The sequence below is a fragment of the Schistocerca serialis genome, chromosome 5, assembly GCF_023864345.2.
Source record: "Schistocerca serialis cubense isolate TAMUIC-IGC-003099 chromosome 5, iqSchSeri2.2, whole genome shotgun sequence".
In the NCBI taxonomy this organism is placed as follows: Eukaryota; Metazoa; Arthropoda; class Insecta; order Orthoptera; family Acrididae; genus Schistocerca; species Schistocerca serialis.
In genome coordinates this window covers 512,809,465-512,835,957 of record NC_064642.1, presented here as the reverse complement: position 1 = coordinate 512,835,957, position 26,493 = coordinate 512,809,465, and the positions used below count along the sequence as shown (strand labels likewise).

At 43.6% G+C, this 26,493-nt stretch overlaps 1 protein-coding gene and 1 pseudogene across 1 annotated transcript in view; one reads left to right on the top strand and one right to left on the bottom strand.

Moving 5' to 3' along the window:
• Positions 1-26,493, top strand: part of LOC126482045 (elastin-like) — a 175,254-nt gene that overhangs the window by 29,936 nt on the left and 118,825 nt on the right. The gene's annotated exons all lie outside the window — the stretch shown is intronic.
• Positions 2,973-3,090, bottom strand: LOC126482563 (5S ribosomal RNA; annotated as a pseudogene).

The window sequence follows — 26,493 nt, the reverse complement described above, 5'->3', positions numbered from 1 at the left end:
CCAGAACGTCTTGCAGGGCCTTTTTAAAATGTCTTGGTATTTTGATACCTATCATAATACGTATGTTCATTAATGTCATTTGTCGTTACTAACATTTCTCTTTCCTGAAAACTAGTGTAAAGTGTGGGTATAATGCTATAACCAAAACAATGTCTATAAGAGTTCAACTTATCATTAGTACAGAAAGGGGTCAGATGTATGGGTACACACATATTCAACAGTCTGCCAGAGCAATTTCCCTCTCCTGTGGAATGTGATGGGGTTTAAGAGCGGAATAATTATCTGTTGAACAACTCCTTCAGCCTCATTGAACAATACCTTTCGAGAAACATTTGGCTTCATTGGAAATTGCAGTGAACCTGTAGTCGAAAGGAGCATAGCCGGTAGTAGCAGCACGTTCTTTCATAAGGTTAGTATAACTAGAAGAAGGGGCTAACCAATGCTGTTTGAACAGAACATGTTCTCGATCACGTATTAAATAACTACTTTCAATAAAACCATTTACGACCATGCCATTAACTACAGAGTTGGCAGACAACTTCATCGAACTTTATTTTTGTTTGTTTTTCGAGGTAGAGTGGACATTCAAGTTTTGACTCATTGTCGAATGAGGGTATCTTCACCCAAATACTAGGTGAGATGGCATTGGGGCGCAGGATGTATTGGGAGTGTTTGGGAGTCTAGATCAAACATTGTTTAGAAACCAAGCAAACGTTCTGAAACACTAGATCAGAAATGGAGGATGGGAACTCTTTGCAATTTAATTCCTGGTCAGTACATACCAGACAAAAAGAAAAAAAAATAAGACCCTAGTTTATGTGTAAGTGTAAGTGTATTGGTATTTGTGTGTACAGAGTAATGACTACGATATGCACAGGGTATCAATGCTGTAATCGCTAATCGAACTTGATTGAACAGTTCTTAAGCGACTGTAGTCTCATGACGGACGTGTGAGACTGAAGTGTCCACCAATCATTGTGATTCATGTTTCCTTTCCCTAAAGCCATCTCCATCTCAAACGACCTCGATGTTGAAGGAACGATAACTTGAACATTCCTGTCTCAGGACTGTATTCCACAACACGGTCCCTTGAGGCAAGCAGTATCACATGGCCGAGAGGATGCGGCGGCCATAAAAACCCGACGCAACCATTTAGACACGCTGCTCGGCGGGAACCACTCTGACGACTGGAGAACGAGTAGTTCTAAACTTGTTCCCGGTGGTCGGTGGTCGCGAGCGCGCGCGCTTCCACCGGCTGCCGGCCGCCACAGCTGGACCAGTACTCCCGGAAGTACTTTCTATCAGGCTCGCCGCCTTTCCTGCCTTTTCTACGCGCTGACACGCGGAGCAAACTAATTGTCCGTGTGCTCCGTACGCGGAATGTCTACCTCGAACTTTCTGCGTCTTTCCAGGATCACTATTCTAGTAACCACCTTTCTTTCTTTCATTATTTTAACTTTCTTCTTCTTTCTCTAGTGTTTGTCCAGTATTTACACGGTGACGGATGTCAGAGGATGGCCACTGTAATCGTCCCTCCACTCCTCCCCTCACTCCACCCCGTCGCCCGGACGTATTTTGTATACTCGGTCAATAAATGTTTGCGAATGGTGTAACTCGTGGGACATTAATACTAGCCCGGCATTCAACTAATCGGATATGGGAAACCACCTAAAGACCACATACAGCCTCTTTGGCACACTGGCCCACGTCGTTAATCTGCCCGGAGGATTGCAACCAGGACCGGTGCTCCTCCCCGAATCTCGGAAGGACCATGCGGCTATATGGGTAGGTCTCATTATTTTAACGCATATTCTAATTCATTTCATGAATCCATTTACTAAGACTCTGTCTGAACCGAGCGAGGTGGCGCAGTGGTTAGCACACTGGACTCGCATTCGGGAGGACGACGGTCGAATCCCGCGTCCGGCCATCCTCATTTAGGTTTTCCGTGATTTCCCTAAATCGCTCCAGGCAAATGCCGGGATGGTTCCTTTGAAAGGGCACGGCCGACTTCCTTCTCCATCCTTCCCTAATCCGATGAGACCGATGACCTCGCAGTGTGGTCTCTTCCCCAAAACAACCCAACCCAACTCTGTCTGATTAATACTAAAATGACGTGGATCGTAAAATGCCTTGACTGTAAACTTATATCGAATTCTCTTCTACTAACTATTCAGCGGAAAGGACACAGCAGACAAACTACTAATCTTTGTAAGTCCATCTTTGTACAAGGTGGTTGCAGGACCTTGGCTGTTCAATACAGAGCGTCAAATCAAAACTCCTCAGCCCAGTCAAATTTTCAGTTTTATTTTATTTCTGCGCTACATTATGCCATCTTCAGGCTCCATGACCGACGTAGGAAGAATCCCACCACTGGTCCAGTCAAAATAGAGGCCAACTTTCAGTGACTGGTGTCCGTAGATTTCTTCTTAGCACAGCGGACCAAGTGATGATCGAAGGGATCCCTGAATGCTCGACCATATTTTGATTGGACCAGAGATGGGACTGTTCCTACAAGTCGATCAGGGGGCATGAAGACGGCGTAATGTAACGCTGAAACTGGTTGCACAAACAAAATAAAACTTGAAATCTGAATGGCTGGAGGTGTTTTGATTGGATGTTTTAGATTAATAATCGGCCGAACGTGAGGACTGAATCTCTCTTCTACTTTCCACAATCTCCTTGATCTGAGTAATCCTCTCCTACGTCAATTTTAGTATTACAACGATTTTTGTTTTAATATGTGCTGAATAAAAAAAACTTAACTCCTCCCGAACAGGCCATGAAGGCCCAACGGTACTGATCGGCCGCCGTGTCATCCTCAGCCCATAGGCGTCACTGAATGCGGATATAGAGGGGCATGTGGTCAGCACACAGCTCTCCCGGCCGATGTCAGTTTCCGAGACCGGAGCCGCTACTTCTCAATCAAGTAGCTCCTTAGTTTGCCCCACAAGGGCTGAGTGCACCCCGATTATCAACAGCGCTCGGAAGACCGGGTGGTCACCCATCCAAGTGCTAGCCCAGCCCGACAGCGCTTAACTTCGGTGATCTGACGGGAACCGGTGTTACCACTGCGGCAAGGCCGTTGGCAATATGTGATGAATACAGTATGAATTTCCAGTTATTTCAGTTTGATTATGAAATGAGAGAAACTTCAGTTCCCTTTCCTTCATTGTTATTTAGGCGGCATCGGACTAATGACTATTCTCTGTATGCTCCTTCTGAATTTTTCGACTGGGTACTAGAACTTACTCTACATTTGTACACATTAGTACTATACAGGGTGAGGCAGCTAGGATAGACTACCTCAAATAAATCCAGACTGAATAAATGTATCGATGTGTGCTTTTCACCAAATGTTATAGCTGGCAATCTGGAGAATTTCCTGATGTTCACAAGTAGTTTCTGTCGTCTACAGTCGCTGAATTGCGACACTGAATTTTCTGCTAATGGAGCTATACACTTTTGCTGTGGCGTTGGAAAGAACTATTTCAATGAGGTAACATATATAGGACTTGATCGACAGTATTAAGATAATAGAACAGCAAACCACTGTCCCACCGTGAAGAGAAGAGGTTCCACAAAAGTCCGTTGTATTATATCACATGAAATCAAATACGTAACTCAGGTATGGTTCTTGTGTTTATGTGTGCGCTTGAAACCAGTCAGTCTGTGTTCTGCAGTTGTTGAAGTTAGATAACTTGACGTAAAGGTATTGAGACATTCACAATGTGTACCACATTCGAAAAAGTGAATATCGGTTATGGAGAAGATCGCTAAATCACTAAGGCTGCGGTGCGGTTGCACGCTGAAGAGTATCCAGATTGTGCCAAACACCCACGATCTCTCTTTACAAACATTATAAAGAAAGGTCTAGAGACTGGAACTGTGGAGAACGAAATATGTCAACGAAAAATAAGAGTAACTGATGAAAGAAATGAAATAATATTTTAGCAGCAGTAACACAGAATGGAAGTTTCACCAAGAGGCATTTCGGACGTGGGAGAAGGTTGAACCAAAGGAGTGTCCTGCGAACGCGACATTCGATCGCATTCATCCTCATCACATTTTGCTGCCTCTCAGGTTCATGGTAATGACCTCCAAAATCCCAAATTGATTAAGATTCTCCGAATCTTATCTACGAAACGTGCAAAATGACACGGCATATATATCAAAAATTTTTTAAGGATGAGGCATCGATTACAAACCCTGGGCAAATTAATCTTCACAAAGTGCGCTAATCGTTATTTCAATATCCACGCTGGCTCAAATAATTGTATAATACCAATTCTCTTGATCTATCAACGTTTGGTGCGTGTTTTTCAAGACCCACATCATTGGTCCCTTTTTTGTTGTTCATAGGAATCTAAATACACTCAAGTATCTAGAGTTTCTAAGATAAGCTGCTATCGCCGTTATTGGAAGACATCCCAATGGACTTAGGGCAATCAGTGGGTACCAACATATGGCAGATGTCCCTCCCTTTCCGGAAATGTAATGGCAGACTCTCTTTGGAGAGCACTGTAACGGTCGTTCAGGAAACGCAAAGTGGTCTGCACGCCCACCAAACTTAACACTTCTACACTTTTATCTACGGCGAAAAGTTAAACGAGTCGTCTATTAGGAAACACGGATGACCCTCGAAGGCATGAAATTTCTCATAACACGGTCCTGTGCTGCCGTTAACTCAGATATTCTACGTGCAGCATTGTTTCTCCAGATTGAGTTTATAGCTTGTGGCAATGATCAAGGTCAACGTTTTGAGCATCTGGTATGACTGCCGTGATAATAAACACGCGAATCGGACCTGATTTTTGTGTTTGCTTACATTTGGGATAATGGGGACGCCGTTTATGGAACCGACTCTCCATACATAGGGTGTTCGGAAATTCCCGTTACAAACTTCTAGTACTTGTAGAGGGGAGTCAGTACATAATATTTTGAACAGAAATCCACGTCCGATGGTTTAAATTCAGATATTTAACTCATCTATTTCTCCTTTAGGAACTGAATCAGGCGTGAAGCAATATAATTATTAGGTAACAATTGGGAACTACGCGTAACGAAACATCCCTTTATGATTTAAGCACATTTGTTTGTATTCACACTTAAACGGTATGTGTTTACGAAACAGAAAAGAACCCATTATACTGCATATATAGAACAGTGCTGATGCCTTACAGAAGCTGCTCGATATGGCGACCACCAATACGGAAATTGGTGCCTACGAAACATGTTCTGGTACACACTCTCCGTTCCACCTGACGGCTCTTCAGTTTCTAGTGCAGTGGCCAGAAGTGGTGCCAGCTGATCTTCCTCTGTCGCTACAGGAGTCTCGTAAATTAAACATTGCATAGGACTCCACAAGAAATAGTCCATGTCATCCTGTCTACGCTAGTGCATACTAGGACAAGCAGTTCTGAGACTTTTCTCTTTCAATCACCTGACGTGGACGCGTTACACATCTGAAGTGAGACCGTTGTAGAAAGAAAACGTTACGTTTCCGCACATGGGTTCCTATGCAGAATGTTATGTACTCACTCCCCACTACAAATCCTAGAAGTCTGTAACGATTCTTTCCGAACACCCTGTATATTTCTTCTGGATATATTTGGGGTGACCTGTCGTGCGCAAGAACCATGCCGAGTTAAGTGTTTGTTTGCATTTGGCATAACAGGGCAGAAGTTTCTGGGATATCTTCTCACTGTGCAACAGGGTTTACGGTTCTATGGACATGGATCACTCTATGGCTACAATCTGAAAAAAACTGAGGTAGTTTACTTTGATTTTTATTCAGAATGTCAACTGATTTTCATGCGAACGTACTAACAATATATCGACCCCGTAAGTCAATACATAAAAGCGCTGCCTCCTTAAATAGTTATCTGTCAGTACATTAATGATAGCAGAACTACTTCGAACTTTAGTCCACGCAAAAGGTACGCTAACCAGAGAAAGATATGGGCTCTCTCGGCCTTGTTAAGAAACAGATAAAAAACGTTATTGGTAGCACTTCCTAACAGAAACTACACAAAAGAAAAATTTTAAACACGTCATTTGGGCAGTTGGGCGTCAGACATTACTGAGCCTCTAGGTCGTGGGGTCCGGTACTCGATTCCAGGGCAGGACAAGGATTTTCTTCACTTGGGGACTAAGTGTTTATGTTGTCCTCATCATCTCAACTAATCTTCAGCGACGCCCAGGTCGCCGACATGGCGTCAAATAGAAAAGACATCCACCAGGCAACAGAACAATCCCAGATAGGTTCTCCTGGGCAACAATACGATACGATCATTTCATTTCTCCTATTTCAATTCCACCTGGATATCCAGCTTCTAACAAGTCCTCCAGATCCTTCAATGTCATGCAATCCATTTGGCCTAAACTTCCCTACTGGAATATATGAAAACTACACACTGTGAAATTTGCTACCGGCCCTTTAGGCCGGCAGTGAGGAACTGAGCCTGCCTGTCTGCGTCGCGTCGACACCACAATACAAATGAGCAGCAACGTCAACATACTGATGCTGGAAGAAGAGCGCCACCGGTGATCGTCATGACGTTCTACGACATGCTCTCTTACCTAGAGTTGGGATTGTATTGTAGGCTACCGTACACCTTAATAAGTAAATGTAGACTACAGTAGTTCTCCTAGTACTATGATCAGTTAAGATCGTAACCGCTTTATCTGGACGTTAGGTGTGTTGCATATCTATTGGGTGTTACCTTATTTCGATCCCTTTATTTCCTTTTGCAGTGAGATTCCCCTAGAAACCAGAAGCACTGAACTGTCTAGAAACTGACTGAGGATATATAAAGGGCCACATAAACTACGGATCATTGTTGTTCTACATAGGTGTCCTCCTGCCGGTTCACTAAACTAAACTCTACCCGAACAGGCCATGAAGGCCCAACGGTACAGACCGGCCGCTATGTCATCCTCAGACCACAGGCGTCATTGGATGTGGATATGGAGGGGCACGTGGTCAGCACACCGCTCTCCCGGCCGTATGTCAGTTTACGAGACCGGAGCAGCTACTTCTCAGTCAAGTAGCTCCTCAGTTTGCCTCACAAGGGCTGAATGCAGCCTGCTTGCCAACACAGCTCGGATGGTCACCCATCCAAGTGCTAACCCAGCCCGACAGCCTTAACTTCGGTGATCTTAATGGAACCCGTGTTACCACTGCGGTAAGGCCGTTGGCCGTCATGTAGATTACTAAAACTATATACTATTTATATCAAAATTGAAATAGTCAGTTTTTAACTTAGGTTTATTCGACCATACTTGGGCGAGCTTACATAAAACATGTTTCTGTTATTCATGAACAACTTTCGCACTTATCGGCAATACCAGGAAACTCATGCCTTTCAACGTGATGGACTTTCTATTGAGTACAAAATAGCAACAATAGTTACGCAGATTTTTTTATGTTGTGCATGTAAACTGTTCTTGCATAAAAAATAATTGTTTTAGTTACATAAAAATGCAGAAGTTACGTGGTCAATTAATTTTTGTTACTTGTAAAATGCATTTTGTATTTTGTAATGATACAAAATACACAATGGACTAACGTTGGACAATGTGCGGTTCTTATTATGTGTAAAACAGAAAGACAAACAAACAAAATAACAAAGAGAGGTCTTCAGCTGGCAGTTATCGTCTCACACATCCATTTATATTTCTTTCCCTACCAATACTACCAACGTTAGTGGAAATCCTACCATTTACTATGGCATTTATGAACTATAACAAATTTGTCGGACCGTATTTTTTGATAGAACGCGAAGGTACTCTTACCTCAACAGGCTGCCCTCGCTCTAGTTGTTTAACGTTTAAATTCTAGTTGTCCCTTCTTTTCTGATACATACTCTGTCCCGTGATGAAAAATCCTGCAGGGTGAACTTAAAAAACTGGTTTCTTATTACATAAGTTAGTTCATTATACATACCCTGTCTTTTAAAAGAATATCTTACATAATACATATAAAATTTTCTAATGTTCGTATATCTTTTACTTAGAAATAATGACAATGATATACAGAATTACATCATGTTATGCTAGGAGGGGAAGGAGAAGCCATGTACAACTTACGTCAACTACATGCTCCTGTCATTTTAGTCAGTATGACAATACATCTTACATTACACGTACTACATGTTTATCCACACGATTGGACGTTATTTTATTTTATATTTATTTTCAAGTATGCTTTGTCAAGTTGAAGTGAAAGAAGTTTAAATTCCGTGTTTGTAATTTAGTTCTTATGTTTTTCGTTGTAGTTTCTGAAGGACCAGTCATAAGTAAAATTTTGAGTTACACCTGGCAGAAAATAAATTATGAGCACTCCCAACAGTGAAAGTTTTCGTATTACAATTTTTATTCGAGCATCTCCTGTACACCACTGAGAGCGGTCTGCTCTTCTGTCTGCTCAGCTAGTTGCACATTTAGGCCAGGAGTGTAAATGGATCTTTCGATGATGTTTTCTGTGTGCAAATTTCACTGGGCGCAGATTACAGGACACCTGCTTACTCAAGTCCTTCAACAACTCTTCAGTTTCCCCTTCCTCCTCATACACACTGAACATCTCCATATATCCTACAGCATACAGCCCTCATATTTGACTCAAGCAAACTTAACCATCCTCTACCTCCTTCAGCCCATTTACAATTCCAGTCACACTGAGGACCCAGTAACAACATACTTCAACGAATTTACATATAAACACACTCCATCCTAACGGAACTTCCATGACTCCCCCTCCCAGATAAGGAAATCTACCGTAACACCTTCTCTTTCTTATGAGGTCTCACTCACTGAAGGAGGGAAATTATACCGCCACATCCCACCCCCAACCTGGCGTGCAAAGGAATGAAATTACGAAAAAGATAAAAATAAATAATTTCTTCGACGGTTCGATCTGAAGAAAGGAAGTATCAGTAAGTAGTGAAACGGTCCGCGTATTATGCGTCAGGAAAAACATCAAACGGCGGTAACTCATTATACATATAGTAGCAGGTAAAAAATGTTTTGCAGTACGATGGCATCATCTCTGTAACTAACAGTCGCATTTACGAGACTGAAACAAACGCAGTGCTGTGAGGGTAAGGAAATACTGCTGGATTGCCTGTCATGGTTACACAGCATCATTTACTGGACGAACTGCCATAGAAGCTAATTCACCATTAGAAGGCTGGAGGCAGGTCTAATTCAAAGGATCAAAGCGGTTAAATGTTAGCCTTGTTCATAGACTGTGGCAATAACTACAGGTTAACCAAGAATAATCAAGAATTTTCACGCACTGCTTTCGTGTTACACACGCAAATGTCTGCGACAACTTCTCAACCAGGGTGCCTTCTTACTGCAGATATCGTGTAGTGGAGTACGCAGAAGGCTTCTTGAGGACAGTACGTACACGACATAACCAACCACCTGTGCTACATTGACTGCTAGCGCAAAGGTTAGGATTCACAGAAGTCCTCTCATGTAGTCTTGAAGATCATGAAACTGTGGGACTATTCCATTCGCGATGAGTTAAAGTAACCTTTAATATCCACCATCCATGCTTGCTCCTCAGATTCGGTCTCAGTGAGAGCAACTGCTTAAATACACAGAAAAACAAAGAAAGGAAGACGCACCACGAAGGTATTATCCGAATGGGACAAAATCGGTAGGTATGATGTACATGTACATTATCATTTCAGAAAAATTCAGCAAGTCAGTAATACGGTGGTCTATATCTGACCCTTATGTAAGCAGTTATTTGGCTTGTAATTGATTATAGAGTTGTTTGATTCCCTCCTGAAGCACATAGTGTCGAATTCTGTCCAACTGACGCGCTATATCGTCGACATCTCGAGCTGGTTGGAGGGCTCTGCACATAATGCTCCAAAGTTCTCGGTTGGGGAGAGATTCGGCGACCTCGTTGGCTAAGGTGGGGTTTGCAAGCACGAAGACAAGCAGTAGAAACTCTTGCCGTCGATGTACCGCTGTGCTGTAAGGGCGCCCTGGATCACAACCAAAGGTACCCTGCTATGAAAAGCAATGGCACCCCTGGTTTTCGGGCAGTATGGCGGGCTACAGCCAGGTTGGTGACCCACTGCTGTGTGGGGCTTCTTCAGGCATATGTCTACCGATCAACGGGACTCAATGGCACTTATCACTGGAGACAATTCTAATCCAGTCAATGAGATTCCAGCCCGGAGATCTGTCTGGAGACGTCCTAGACAGCAGAACCCCTTTGGCTGTCATCCACGGTACCCTTAACAGTGGAGCAGCACATAGTCGGTGAGGGTTTCTACCGCTTGCCTTCGTGCTTGCCACACACTACCTTAGCCAGTAAGGTCGCCGGATCTCTCTCCAGTTGAGAGCGTTTGGAACATTATGGTTAGGGCCCTCCAACCAGCTCGTCATAATGACGGCCTAACGGGCTAATTGCACAGAATTTGGCACTATATCCCTCAGGAGGACATACAACAACTGTACCTATCAATGCCAAGCCGAATAACTGCTTGCATGGGGACCAGTTGTGGACCAACGTGTTATTGATTTGCTCAATTTGTGAAGCTTTTACTCGTAAGTAAATCATACGGTTATTCTAAAATTGCAATCATTTGTTTGTCTGTATGCGTACATCATATCGACTGATTTCCGTCCCCTTCGTGGTGTGCCATTTTTTCGTCTTAAATTGTATAATGACTATGTTTTACTATGGAATTCTCAGAGACCACACTTAACCGTTTTCATAAATAACTTCACTCATCGCTGTGCGTGTTGTATTGCTGCTCTTTGGAGGCACACTCCTTTTTGAAATTAGTTATAATATACCAAACGGACACATCCATATAGCATGTCCCAAACGAGTTCTAAGTGTAAAAATTGGCTCAAATGGCTCTGAGCACTATGGGACTTAACATCTGAGGTCATCATTCTCCTAGACCTTAGAACCACTTAAACCTAACTAACCTAAGGACATAACACACATCCATGCCCGAAGCAGGATTCGAACCTGCGACCGCAGCAGTCGCGCGGTTCTGGACTGAAGCGCCTAGAACCGCTCGGCCACACCGGCCGGCTCTAAGTAAATTATATATTTGTCTAGAACGGAGGTGTACTGACTTGCTGGTACCGCGGGCAGAGAAAACTTTACTGTGATTATGTAAGGGTTACAAGTTCAAAAATATCATGCCTTGAGACAAGCTATTATTCATAACTGCGGATCACCCTGCCCGATTTACAGCTACATTTGGCTCAAACAACTATCATCTAAAAGGGACCGCTCTCTCCATTTCGAGGGGAGGGTGGAATGAAAGGCGATTAAAAAACCGAAAAATTACGAAACGAACGGTGAGGGATTGGTAGCCATCAGACCAATGGGGGGCCGTATCCCTGCTGTGCATCCCTGGTCTAGAAGTAATGAATGGTTGTAATTAAAGTGAAGTTACCGGTGTGGGCTTTAATTATCGTATTTCAGCTAAACTTGATACATATTCTAATGCGTTAATGTGCAACCGATTTAAGCTGGAAAAAAATAGTTCCAATTTTGGTCACCTGGTGCAAATCGAGAGCTGTGAATGCAAGAAACACATATAGAAATATTCGTATATGTAGTGGATTATGAACGGGCCAGGGGGCAGAAAAGGTTATACAAGTGAGAAAGGCATAATGTTGATCTTATTATTAACTGCCATTACACAATTTGTTCGCTATGAACGCTGGAGAGATTTGCAACTCGTAACCAAAATTGAAATTACTTTTTGTGGCTTAAATCGGTTCCGCATTAACACCAGTTGCACTTTAATTGTAACCACCCGGTTAGCTGTACTTAAATTATAACTACCCAGTAGGAATCTACACTCCTGGAAATGGAAAAAAGAACACATTGACACCGGTGTGTCAGACCCACCATACTTGCTCCGGACACTGCGAGAGGGCTGTACAAGCAATGATAACACGCACGGCACAGCGGACACACCAGGAACCGCGGTGTTGGCCGTGGAATGGCGCTAGCTGCGCAGCATTTGTGCACCGCCGCCGTCAGTGTCAGCCAGTTTGCCGTGGCATACGGAGCTCCATCGCAGTCTTTAACACTGGTAGCATGCCGCGACAGCGTGGACGTGAACCGTATGTGCAGTTGACGGACTTTGAGCGAGGGCGTATAGTGGGCATGCGGGAGGCCGGGTGGACGTACCACCGAATTGCTCAACACGTGGGGCGTGAGGTCTCCACAGTACATCGATGTTGTCGCCAGTGGTCGGCGGAAGGTGCACGTGCCCGTCAACCTGGGACCGGACCGCAGCGACGCACGGATGCACGCCAAGACCGTAGGATCCTACGCAGTGCCTTAGGGGACCGCACCGCCACTTCCCAGCAAATTAAGGACACTGTTGCTCCTGGGGTATCGGCGAGGACCATTCGCAACCGTCTCCATGAAGCTGGGCTACGGTCCCGCACACCGTTAGGCCGTCTTCCGCTCACGCCCCAACATCGTGCAGCCCGCCTCCAGTGGTGTCGCGACAGGCGTGAATGGAGGGACGAATGGAGACGTGTCGTCTTCAGCGATGAGAGTCGCTTCTGCCTTGGTGCCAATGATGGTCGTATGCGTGTTTGGCGCCGTGCAGGTGAGCGCCACAATCAGGACTGCATACGACCGAGGCACACAGGGCCAACACCCGGCATCATGGTGTGGGGAGCGATCTCCTACACTGGCCGTACACCACTGGTGATCGTCGAGGGGACACTGAATAGTGCACGGTACATCCAAACCGTCATCGAACCCATCGTTCTACCATTCCTAGACCGGCAAGGGAACTTGCTGTTCCAACAGGACAATGCACGTCCGCATGTATCCCGTGCCACCCAACGTGCTCTAGAAGGTGTAAGTCAACTACCCTGGCCAGCAAGATCTCCGGATGTGTCCCCCATTGAGCATGTTTGGGACTGGATGAAGCGTCGTCTCACGCGGTCTGCACGTCCAGCACGAACGCTGGTCCAACTGAGGCGCCAGGTGGAAATGGCATGGCAGGCCGTTCCACAGGACTACATCCAGCATCTCTACGATCGTCTCCATGGGAGAATAGCAGCCTGCATTGCTGCGAAAGGTGGATATACACTGTACTAGTGCCGACATTGTGCATGCTCTGTTGCCTGTGTCTATGTGGCTGTGGTTCTGTCAGTGTGATCATGTGATGTATCTGACCCCAGGAATGTGTCAATAAAGTTTCCCCTTCCTGGGACAATGAATTCACGGTGTTCTTATTTCAATTTCCAGGAGTGTATGTTTCACGTATGCCGTCTCTCATATTCAGCTCGTTTCTTTCGTCTCATCATATTTTCAGTTACTAATACTGTTTATTATTTGAAAAATTTTGTCTCTCTGTGTTGCCAAGGTATTCCCGGAAATATATGAAAAGGGTTGCAGCAGACTGTCTATCGTGCAAGCTGCAGTAGTCGGAGAGCGATTCCGAATTTTTTTATATAAATTGGTGACAATTTTGAGTCGCACAGAAATTCATTTACAGGAAAGACCGCTTTGATAAACCAATTCTGGAAAACATGTCTAATGCCACGACGACGCTTTGTCTTTAAAGAAGCAGCACTCGCTCTTATGGACATGGATGAACCACTCCGGTAATCGCTGAAAGCCAACTAGGTAAACAATGTGAAACGAAAATGCTCAAAAAAAGTTTTGCACCACTCTCATTATTTCATAGTTTGTGTAAGTTTTATCGGAACCATTGTAACTTTTAACGACTGGAAACAGTTGCTTAGAACCATCTGTTTAATAGAAGAAAAAGTGAAGCTGGCTCTCAGCGCAGTTCAGTGAGTCCGTGTGCCTTCAGAAGTGAACGGGATAATGGTACGTAATCTTAACTTCGTGTTTTTTACACTGATATTTTGTTAACATTTTGATAAATGATGCCGTGGAGAAACATTTAATTCATGATTCACTACTGAAACAATGGTTACTGTAATTTATTTCCAGCACTGCAAACGTTTTTTTAGGATTCTGAGATGCTTTACTGAAATAGGAAAAAACTGCCGAGGCGTGAAACACGACAAGCCATTAACCGCGCCGCGCCCAGCGACCGAACTGTGTGGCGACTGTGTGGGAAAGCGACTCTGTCAGCAGGAGGCCGGGATATTCTCATGTCCTGTAGAGTGCTTCCAGGGAAACCGTCTTACGCTTTTCGAAAGAAACACGGCTTGCGGAAAATAACGGCCTAGCCTCGTGCACAACTTTCTACTTTCAGTGGCCCTCTGTTGCGAGACTAATTGCTGGCCCCGAAAACGAGCGATTGGTAAACAAATTGGCGACTTCACGGAGACAGAGCTGCAGCGGCAGTTTTTTCGAAGCACAATAGTGTGCAGCTTAATTCGGACAAGCTCATATTTTACAAGGAACTGAAGCTGATTAGCTGTAACCAATTTCCCCCCCCCCCCCCCCCCTCTCCACCCGGTTGTTAGACTCTCGGCGGAATGTTGTTGCCTTGGCCATGAACGCCAATTGTCGGTCTCCTCCAGTTCAGATGAATACTTGTTTGTTCTTGACAGGAAAACTTAGTGTTAAATGGACATTTCACCTAAGAAACGGGTAAAAATAGTTGCTCCTCATGAACACACATCTATGATCATTTGAGACTTTGCCTCTGTTATTGGCGTGGGAAATTCTAATGTTTCAACCCTTATTATGCCATGTAGTGATACTGCTTCATTGTGGCAGATGTGGACGAAAACGAAAAACCACTCTTACAAGGGAACCTCCCCATCGCACCCCCCTCAGATTTAGTTATAAGTTGTCACAGTGGATAGGCCTTGAAAAACTAAATATAGATCAATCGAGAAAACAGGAAGAAGTTGTGTGGAACTATGAAAAAATAAGCAAAATATACAAACTAAATAGCCCATGCGCAAGATAGGCAACACCAAGGATAGTGTGAACCCAGGAGCGCCGTGGTCCCGTGGGTAGCGTGAGCAGCTGCGGAACGAAAGGTCCTAGGTTCAAGTCTTCCCTAGAGTGAAAAGTTTACTTATTTTTGCAAAGTTATGATCTCTCCGTTCGTTCATTGACGTCTCTGTTCACTGTAATAAGTTTAGTGTCTGTGTTTTGCGACCGCACCGCAAAACCGTGCGATTAGTAGACGAAAGGACGTGCCTCTCCAATGGGAACCGTAAACATTTGATCGCAAGGTCATAGGTCAACCGATTCCTCCACAGGAAAACATCTGATATATTCTATACGACACTGGTGACGGCATGTGCGTCACATGACAGGAATATGATGTCGACCCACCTAACTTGTACACTTGGCGAATGGGTAAAAAGATTCTCCTACATTGCCCAATTTAGGTTTTCTTGTGGATATGATAATCACTCCCAAAAAAGTGATAAAACATAAGAGTTTGTCATGTAAACCGAAAATAAAAAATTAAAATTTTCATTCGAGGGAAGGCTTGAACCAACAACCTCTCGTTTCGCAGCTGCTCACGCTAACCACGGGACCACGTCGCTCCTCAACTCACATATTCCTTTATATTGCCTATCTTGCGCATGGACTACTCAGTTTGTATATTTTGCTTATTTTTTCATAGTTCCACACAACTTCTTCCTGTTTTCCCGATTGATCTGTGTTCAGTTTTTCAAGGACTATCCACTGTGCCAACTTATAACTAAATCTGAGGGGGGTGCGATGGGGAGGTTCCCTTGTTAGAACTGACAAAACTCTACTTAGAAACAATAGAATCCATCCTTACGAGGCAAGTAAGACGTCCGGAGAGATTTATTGGCTACATAGGTTAAAAGTGTCTCTTCAACGATATTTCGTGGGCTTCTTGATTATGGGCGGAAGGCACAAAGCCAAAAAGAAGCATTTGTTAATGTCATCGAGGAAAAACGGTTGACATGGGACAAAATATATAAACCTAGGACAGCCAGTGACTGGAAAGTGTAATTTTCAGTGATGAGTCACATTTTATTGTTCAAGGGTTCAGAGCAAAGGTTGCCAGGCGAGGGATCAATGAGGCAGTGAGAGCTGAGCATATCGAACAGACAGTAAAATGCCCTCCCAAGAAAATGTTTTGGGCTTTCTTCACAGCAGGTGGCATTGGAGCACTGGTTCCGGTTGATGGAATGATTAATTCAAAGAAATACATGGAAATCCTTGGGAACAGAATTGTGACATTCCTACAGACATTTGCAGATGGTTGAGAAACATTTCAGTGTGATCTTGCCTCGTGTCACACTTTTCAGACCGTCAAGACGTTCATTAAAGAAAACAACATTAATGTGTTTCAGTGGTCCGGTAATTTACTAGACTTAAATCTCAGCGAGAATTTGTGGAGTGTTGTGAAAAGAAGTATTCGTAAAACTGACTGTTCAACAAAAGAATACATATTGGTAAATGTGGTAAAACTGTGTTTTCATGACGACGAACATGGAAACATTCATCCTAACAAATCCATGCCACAACGCGTTCAGAAGTTCAATAAAGCAAAAGGAAGGCACATTAGTTAGTAATATTTAGTAAGCTACTAACTGTGTTATACATATAGTGATAAATGTGTACGGTTGATGTTTAATCGTCCTATCCCAATTAATTTGCACACTGTTGTAGAAGGGCGTATTGTAATGTCATTGGAGCTTTCATCGCGACGCGTTGTTTTGGTAGGATTTTATTCTTGAAGGAACCTCGCTATTGGCTGGCCGAGTATGCGTGGTCTACTGTTCGGCTGCAAGACATAGCAAGGCGTAAGATTGAGTGAGAAAAACCGAAGTTCGTTCGGAGGCGTGGAGGCGTGCGCGTCTCGTGCCAATCAGGTACGTACGTTTGGAAACGGTCAGCGGCGTGCATCTTAGCAGGAGTGCGGGACCCAGAATAGTTGTGGCGGGAGCGAAACCGCTTCTTCTACGGCAGATTTATTCGCACGACGGCGACATTCTGCTCTCTGTCGGTGAACGATAACGGTGAGCATAATTAGCAACATCGAAGGATGGGGCATGTCTTGGTTCGCACTTGCTCCAGTCACTGCAACCACTTATCCCAGGTCCAGCATTGCTTTGGTGGATGTACGAATTTCTCAGTATAACTATTAGGACAACAGTCACTGTTTTTCAGTTAAGGTTAAAAATTTCGAGGCCAATTTTCAGAGCGTCACTTGCTTCAGAGGGACATGCGTTATAATAGTTCCGGGACGCTCAAAACTGCTAAATCCAACATTTAAAAGTTTACGTAGAGACTTTGTAAAACCTTTCATATTCTTTCATGGTCTGATCTGATTAATTATGTTGTTAATTGAATAAATTACTGTGTTAATTCAAAGACTGATTTTGTTAACACCTTCAATTCGTGTACACTGAAGCAAAAAATTTCGCAACATCTCGAAGGAGTTGTGCGGCGTAAACGATAGCTGGTAGGGGTGTTTCTACATCTGGAATATGATGTCCATTCAGATTTCTCGCCAGTGGCATAAGAGTGGCCCTAATAACGCCACTATGAGGATGCAAATCAGGTTTGTTTTAAACACACGCTGTAACAGTCGTGAGCGTTAGTTATCTTCGAGATTGGACGCCGTGAGTTGAAATTAGTCAAGAATGCCTTTAAGGCGACAAACACGCCGTTGTCAGCACCTCACTGAGTTTTAACGACAGTATGTATTAGTGCTACGAGGAGCTGGATGTTTCTTCTGCGATACAGCAGAAAGAGTTGGCAGGAAAGTAGCCACCGTACATGATTGCCGGCAGCCGTGGTTACGAGAATGCGTAGTTGCAAGAAGACCAGGCTACGGATGGCCACGTGGCATTACCGAGAGGGAAGACCATCGTGTTTGGCGTGTGTGGCTCTGGCACATCGTACTGCATATGCAGCAGCGATCTGAGCAGCAGTTGGCACCACAGTGATACAACGAACTCTTACAAGTAGATGACTTCAAGGACAGCTCCAAGACAGACGCCTCACTGGAGGGCAGTGTGGGGGTCTGTTGTGTTTCCCGATGAAAGCTGGTTCTGCCTCGGTGCCAGTGATGGACGTGTGTTGGATAGATGGCGACTAGTTGAGGGCATACAAACAACCTATCTGGGTGCTAGGCACAATGGACCTACACCTGGAGCTATGGTCTCGGGTGCGATTTCGTATGACAACAGCAGCTCTCTGGTGGTTATCCCACGCACCCTGACTGCAAATATGTGTGTCAATGTGGTGATTCGACCCGTTGTGCTGCCATTCATGAATAGTATTCCAAAGGGTGTTTTCCAGTAGGATAACGCTCGTCTACATAACGCTGTTGTAAACCAGCATGGTGTACAGAGTATCGACATGTTGTTTTGACCTGCTCGACTGCCATATATGCTTCCAGTCGAGCACCAGTGGTCTGTGTACAATTAGAACTAGCATCTGGAACAGAATTAACCTCCACCAAATGCCCAACCAATACTAACGACAACACAACTACTCAAAGCTACCTATTTTACGGACAAAGGAAATCGGCACAACACAAAAAATTTTTCCTTATACACAATGTTGGATTTCAACTTCTGCGCGAGTACAATAACCACAACGTATTAAAGTATTTTCTCATGCACCTTGGCCCCAAAGTGCAATACAACATTTCACTTCGCACAATTTATAACCACTTCGCTGCATTTTTAAAACGCAACAAGCACCGGCAGACTTCACCACGTTCAGCAGCCACAGCAGGATGATTTACTGTGACAGAACTTATCAGCTACCCACTAATAGATGTGAGCTGCCAAATGCGCTACAGATGGTGCTCTACGCAATACTAGAGTAACTAAACTATTCGCAGTTCCTCGTATGTGGCTGTGGCTTCCGTCTTCTTCTGGACACTAGGAAAAGACACAACCCTCTCCCCAAGTGGACGATGTCCATGTACACCTCGAGACTGCTTCGATTCTGCAAACTGCCCGCCTCCACAGCGTTCAACGCTCCAGTCTCTCTTGCTCGCTTGCAGGCTTTTAAGGACATCGCACTCGCTCAGAGTCAGTCACGATGGTCGACGTTCGCCAGAGAGGTGCTGGCATCGATGTCCCGTCATACCAATGCCCTCCCGCCGAGTGCGCGACCACAAGCCACCAGACATCCCGGCACCGGCGGTGGGAAGTGCAGATGTGCCGCTTCGCACGGTACAAAAATGGTTCAAATGGCTCTGAGCACTATGGGACTTAACATCTCAGGTCATCAGTCCCCTAGAACTTAGAACTACTTAAACCTAACTAACCTAAGGACATCACACACACCCATGCCCGAGGCAGGATTCGAACCTGCGACCGTAGTGGTCGCGCGGTTCCAGACTGAAGCGCCTAGAACCGCTCGGCCACCATCGGGCGGCGCACGGTACAGTAGAGATACATTAACGGTAGAACGCGTCTTACGGGAGAGCTCATTGACTTCGAACGTAGACCAGTCATTGGATGCCACCTGACTAACAAATCCATCAGGGGCGTTTCAACCCTTAGGAAGCCGCCCAGGTCAATTGTTGGTGATGTCACTGAAGTGGAAACGTGGAGGAACAACAGCAGCTAAACCAAGGGACCCCATGTATTGACGGTCAGGGACTGTCGAACGTTTCGGAGAGTTGTTGTAAGAAATCGGATGAAACCATCAGTTCCAGTGTGCCACCAGAAGTCCAGGTAGCACAATGACTGTGCGTATAAAGTAAAAAAGAATGGAGTGTAATGATCGATCATCTCCTTATAATCCACACGTTTCTATTGTCAAAGGTAAGCGACGCTTGAGGTGGTGTCAATAGCATCGCCACTGGAGAGTGTGTGACCAGAAACGAGTGATTTCTAGTGATGATAACGTCATATCCTGTGGCAATCCGATGGAAGGTTTTGAGTTTGGCGAATGCTTGGAGAAAGTCACATCGCATCATGGGCAGTGGCAACACTGAAGTACGGAGAAGATGGTGTTACGATATGTGGTTCTTTCAATGGTTAGTGTATGGTCCCTTTATTGCGCTTAAGAAGACACAAAATTCGGAAATTTTACGGGATAATGTACTGTTTGCAGCAGAGGAACAGTTCGGAGACGATGACTATAAAGTATGACAATGCATCCTATCGTAAATCAGTATCCGTGAGAAGATGGTTTGTGCACAATAACATTTTCGAAACGGGGTGGCCTGCCCAGAGTCTCGACCTGAACCAGATGGAACACCACTGGAATGAGTCAGAACGTCGTCTACGGTCTATATCCCAACGTCCAATATCATTCCTTTCTTTTGTTCTGGCTCTTGAGGAAGAATGGGCAGTCATTCATCCACAGATATTCAGATACCTCATTGAAAGTGTCCCCAGCAGAATTCAACCCACCACAAAGTCGATATACCCCATATTACTACCCCATATTAATATATTAATATCCACTAAAAGGTGACCGAATACTTTTGATCAGACAGCGTATAAACGATCGTCAGAATAATCGCCATTGTTTTACTCAGGCAGCTACGGCGTGGCTATTATGATAGGAAAGCAGCTGATGAAAAACATATTGAAAGATAAGTACATAGATGAAAGACTGATGATGATGAAATTATTTTTAATACAAATATTCGTGCCAATAAGTCAACACACTGATGAGGAAGTAGAGGAATATTATGAAAAGATTGAAGAAATTATGGACAAAGAAAAAAGAAACACCTACATCACAGTAATGAGGAATATGAATTCGATAGAAGGAGAGGGAAAAGAAGAGGGAGTGGTAGTAAGATTTGGATTGGGAAATAGGAACGACAGGGGTGAAAGGCAGGTTTTTTTTCTGCTGCGAAAATTCTCTTGTGATTGGAAACACATCGCTTAACAACCACAGAAGACGAAGATATACATGACATCTAGGTTGAATGATGACAGATACCAAATTGATTATGTCATAATTCAGAACAGGTACAAAAACAGGCTACAGGATGCCAGAGCATACCCTGGAGCATACCCTGGACCAAAACTTGGCGGTGGTGGACTTGCAAATAAGGTTCAAGAGAATGAGAAGAAGAAAACTAAGAGTGAAATTTGACCTAGAGAGACTAAAGGAAGAAGGTAATGATGCTGAGTTGGAAAACACATTTACGTCAAAGTGGGATAGAGAGCACAATGAAGAGAGTGCAAACGAGAAATCGAAGATGAGACAAGGCCTTAAGGAATCTACAGAAGAAGTTGTAGGGGTGAGGAAGTTTAGAAGAATAAAGAAAGAATGGGTAAAAAAGATAACGCTGGGTAAGATGGAACAAAGAAGGAAATAGAAGACAGCAGGGAGCGAGAAAGGCAAAGAAATGTACAAAACGCTGAATAATGAATTAGGGAGAGAAACAGACCAGGCGAGGAAGACATGGATAAAAGAGAGATGTAAAGAAATAGAGAAACTAGAAAAGGAGAGAAAATATGAAATGATGTATAGATGAGCTGCTGACCTAGTCTATGAAGCAAAGAAAAGCAGTACAAGTATAGGAATAGAAAGAAGTGATGGTACTATAGTTTGCAAACCAAGGGAAGTGTTGGGAAGGTGGCAGTAATATACAGAGTGTATATATAAGGTTGATAAAAAACCAAACGATATTGAACTAGGAGACGAGACAAGGGTTATAATAGAGAGCAAAGGATGCTGCATCTTGGAAAGAGAAGTAGAAAGGCTTTGAGAGGCCTGAAGAATCATAAAGCAAGTGGAATTGATGGATTACTTGCAGAGTTGTTTAAGAGCCTTGTGAGGAAATAGTTAACGTATCCATGTAATAAGAAATATGAAAAAGGTGACTGACCGTATGACTTTCTCTCTGCAGTGATGATACCAATTGACAAGAAAGGAATGCCAAGAAATGTGGGGATTTTAGAACTATAAGTTTGGTTCCTCATGCAGCAAAGGTTTTATTAAAGGTGATAAAAAGAAGACTTCACTGAAGACTGGAAAAAAGTATTGCAGAGGAAAAGTATAGATTTAGAAGGGGAAAACGTAAACGTGATGCAACTGGACTGCTGAGAAACATAGGTGACAGATACACTGAAAGAGGAAGAGAAGTTTATTCCGTTTTTATTGACTTGGAGAAAGCCTTTGATAGAGCACAGTGCAATAAATAAATGGATATTCTACAGAAAAACTGTGTCGACTGGGGTGGATAGAAGGCTGATTAAAAACCTATACCTACAACAAAAAGTACGAGTACAGATGGGAATGGCATGACAGGGGAAAACAAAACTGGATGAAGAGCGAGACAGGGCTGCTGTCTCTCCCCAGTACTGTTTAATATATGTTTGGAGCATATTATTCAGAACTGTTTGAAACAAAACAGAGGAGCGGGGTTGGCGGTAGGAGGTAGGTAGTTGGTAGGAGGATAGAATGTATTCAGTTTTCGGATGATTTTGTGTTACTGACAGAGAGCGAAAGAGCTACGACTGGAATGTTAATTAAATAAGACCTGTGAGGAATTCGGAATGAGAAATAATAAGAAAAGGACAAACTGTATGGTGATTAGTGCAAGAAAAGTAAGAACAACTATAAAGGTGGGACAGGAAGATATAGAACAACTTAGTTCTTTCAGATATCTGGGAAGTATTATTATGGACGACATGAGAAGTAATAACGAGGTGAAAACATGAAAACATGCACAGCAATTGTCGAAGAGGCATCGTTAAGAAGAGGAGGTTTCTATGTGGGGACATGGACAGGGACCTGAGAAAGAGATCGGCGAAGCGCTTCATACGGAGCGTTGCATTATACGGAACTGAGATACAGACACTGAGGAAAGAGGAAGAGACAAGAGTGGAAGCATTTGACATGTGAATTCGGAGGAGGTTGGAGGGGATAAAATGGGTAGAAAAGTGAAAAATGAGGAGGTGTTGAGAAAAGTGAGGGAAGGAAGATAAATTTTAAAAGTAATCACGAAAGGGAAACACAGTTTCTTGTGCTACGGTCGCAGGTTCGAATCCTGCCTCGGGCATGGATGTGTGTGATGTCCTTGGGTTAGTTAGGTTTAAGTAGTTCTAAGTTCTAGGGGACTGATGACCACAGTAGTTAAATCCCATAGTGCTCAGAGCCATTTGAACCATTTTTTTGAACAGTTTCTTGGACACTGGATGAGAAAAGATTGTTTACTGATGGATGCTCTAGAAGGAACGATGTTTGGAAGAAGGAGGGGACGCAGAAAATACCAGTACGTGGATAGTATAAGGATAGGAAACAATTATGTGAAAACAAGGAGGGTAGCAAATGACAGGACCGAATGGAGAGCTACATATGAAGACCTGCCATAGAACAGAACACCAATGAGAATAATCGCGACGTTGTCTGCTATAACGCAGAGAAAATCACACCTCGGCGTAGCTATTCATTCTGGACGTAGTTTGTGTGGCCTGTTTCAGCTGCCTCATCGTGTATAACAGCACCATCCGCAAAAGTGACACGGAACGGTCCACGCTGTAACACTTCCCGAGGGATCCTGCCGACGTTACTTTTACATCTGATGAGTTTCCCCTTTTAAGAATGACGCGTTGAGTTCCGTCTGTCAGAATTTCCGTAATCCGACTACAAAACTGGCACGTTGTTCAGTAAGCTCGTGTTTTTTCTCCATCCGACTGCCCGGAACTACAGTAAACGCCTTCTCGAAAACAGAATGTCATCAAGTTTGGTACTTTTATGTGCTGCTTTCTGGATGTAGGAAAGGAGCGAGCTGAGTCACATACGAAAGCTGTTTCCGGAAACTGTTTCTCGTTCTTCAAAGTGGCCAAACTAGACGAATGTAAGACAAAATGGTTCAAATGGCTCTGAGCACTATGGAACTCAACTGCTGTGGTCATAAGTCCCCTAGAACTTAGAACTACTTAAACCTAACTAACCTAAGGACATCACACACATCCATGCCCGAGGCAGGATTCGAACCTGCGACCGTAGCGGTCGTGCGGTTCCAGACTGTAGCGCCTTTAACCGCTCGGCCACTCCGGCCGGCCGAATATAAGACGTGTTCCATAATTACACAATAGTTTTCCATAAGCGATTTAATCGATTTAATCCTTAAGTTGCAAGCCCCTGCCCGACGACCTTTCAGGAAAATGGAAATGATATGTACTTGTTTGAAATAGCTTGAAAAGATTTGTTGGTCGACCTGCTATATCTGCTGCCAAAAGCAGAGATAGTTCTTTTGTGCAATATATATGGAATTCTAATGGTATGGCATTAGGTCCAATTACCTTTCTTCTTTTGAGCGATTTTAGTTGACTTTCTATCATTTTATCTGTTTCAGCAGTCACGGGAACACCGTACATTTTTCTTGCCATGCCTGTTTCTGAATACGTTGTGGTTAATCGCAGTTTATGTCTGATCACGAACCGAACCTACAGTACCTGGTTCTGATTAGGCTATCTGAATATGGCACCAAGTATGACTAAAGCTTTCACTGACACTAACGTTTCTGCTTATGAATTTTGAAAACTGTTACAAGAAGTTTTTCCACAGGGCATGCAGAATAGCACCACTGGGTTCCTCAATGAACATACTGGGTGTAAGGAAACAACATTAAAAAAAATTCGAAAGTTGATGGTGGTGGCGGTGGGGGAAGGGTAGATTTAGCTTGAGTAACAAATTGAGGATGGGAACTTGTTGTATTCACCAAATAAGTTTGGCGCCCAACATAAAAGGTAGCAGGAAGCGAACCTGCTATCACAGAAAAGTAGGTGGTGTATTTAGTTGGCGGACTTGCACGTTTGCACATTTGTAAACAGACTCATCACATGATAGTAGCACACTAAGACACAAATAAGGTTCCCAACAGACCGAAGAACAATGAACAATCATTTATTAAATTAGTGTGCACACAAATACTCATCCTTAGTTCCATTTGGCACTGATGTATATCTATTGTACACTGGTATAACTTATCGCAGAATAAGCTGGTTAACTAATGTAATAGTTGGTCACTCTGGACTGCTGTCAGAGACAGTTTAGTTCAGGCTAGAATAATGATGGACACTCGTCACTGTGTGGGCGGGCATTATATTGCTGAAATGTTATTCCAGGATGGTTTGCCATGAATGGCAACAAAACGGGGAGTAGAATATCATCGACGTACCGCTGTACTGTAAGAGTACCGCAGATGACAGCCAAGAGAGTCTGCAATGGCACCTCAGACCATCACCCACAGTTGTCGGACCGTATGGATAGCGACAGCCAGGTTGGTATCCCACCACTTTCAAGGCGTTTCCAGACACATCTTCGACCAGAAATCTCCTTGGCTGGAGCAGATTGCCGTCAGTGATGAGTCCCGCTTCTAGCTGAGTCCCAATGACCAGCGAACACGTGCCTGAAGACACCCGGGACAGCTGTGGCATACCAACCTGTCTGTCGCCCGCAATATGGCCGACAATCACGAGTGGACGGTCTTTCACAGCAGGGCCCCTTTTATTGTCATCCGTGGCACCGTTACAGCACAGCAGTACATCGACGATGTTAAGTAGAGATATAATTAAAAACAAACATTAATCATATAGTTAGCTTTCTCGCCGCTAGGAGCAGTATCGTAGATCCAACTCTCGGACTTACTGCTGTGCTCTACCGAAACTACGATTCGGTAGTTTCGGTACAGTACATAAATGATGGGATTGCCGGTAGTACTGATAGCACTGGTAGGGAAAGAGACATAAATGAACATGTGAGGGAGAGGATGTCTGATCCGACGACTTCTCTTTGCCTTTTTTTTGTTGGTTTTGCACAAAATTAAACTGTAAATTGTTCAGTGTTGGTCCAGATTCTATTTTATATCCTTACAAAATATAAATTGCGTATTATAACTAATAAAAATTAGACGCCCTCTTAAGTTCCGCGCTTTTGCGGAACAGAAGCATTTACTTCTGATACTAGTGCAGTTTACATTTTACCTCTGATACAAGTGCAGTTTACATGCACAAACATAAAAATGTCTATACAAATATTGTTGTTCTTACACACTCAATAATACGTTTTTCAACCAAATCAAAGAGAAGAGATCTTTGTCGTTACTGATAAACGCAAAAGTTGTTTAGCAATAACAGAAAAAGCGTTTTATATAAGCTCGATGAAGTATTGAAGCAATGCCTTTATTTTGCGTGTTTTCGTTTCTTTTTCTTTTTAATTTATCTTTTTTTGGTGTAACTGCGTTTTCGGCCGCTGTACAACAAATCTTAATTATTTTTATTTTGCTTAGAACATCCCTTCACTTCATGTTAAAAATCAACAATTTTCGAAAAAAACCTGAATTAAACATTGAAGATTTCAATTCTACTGCAAGTAGTGTTTATTTAGAAGTAAGAGACAGTAGGAAAATATATACAACGAAAATGTTCAGTAGGTTACGCAGCCTTTTATATATTCTCTCTCAGTTTCTGGATAGTTTGCCGCTTCCGGTTGCTATTGGATTGTAGTGAGAAACTGATCGCATACACAAACAAAGTGTTCGAAGAAAGGTAACGCCCAATGAGTATACACACACTTAAAATACAGGTAACGCGGTCACGATCTTAACTGAC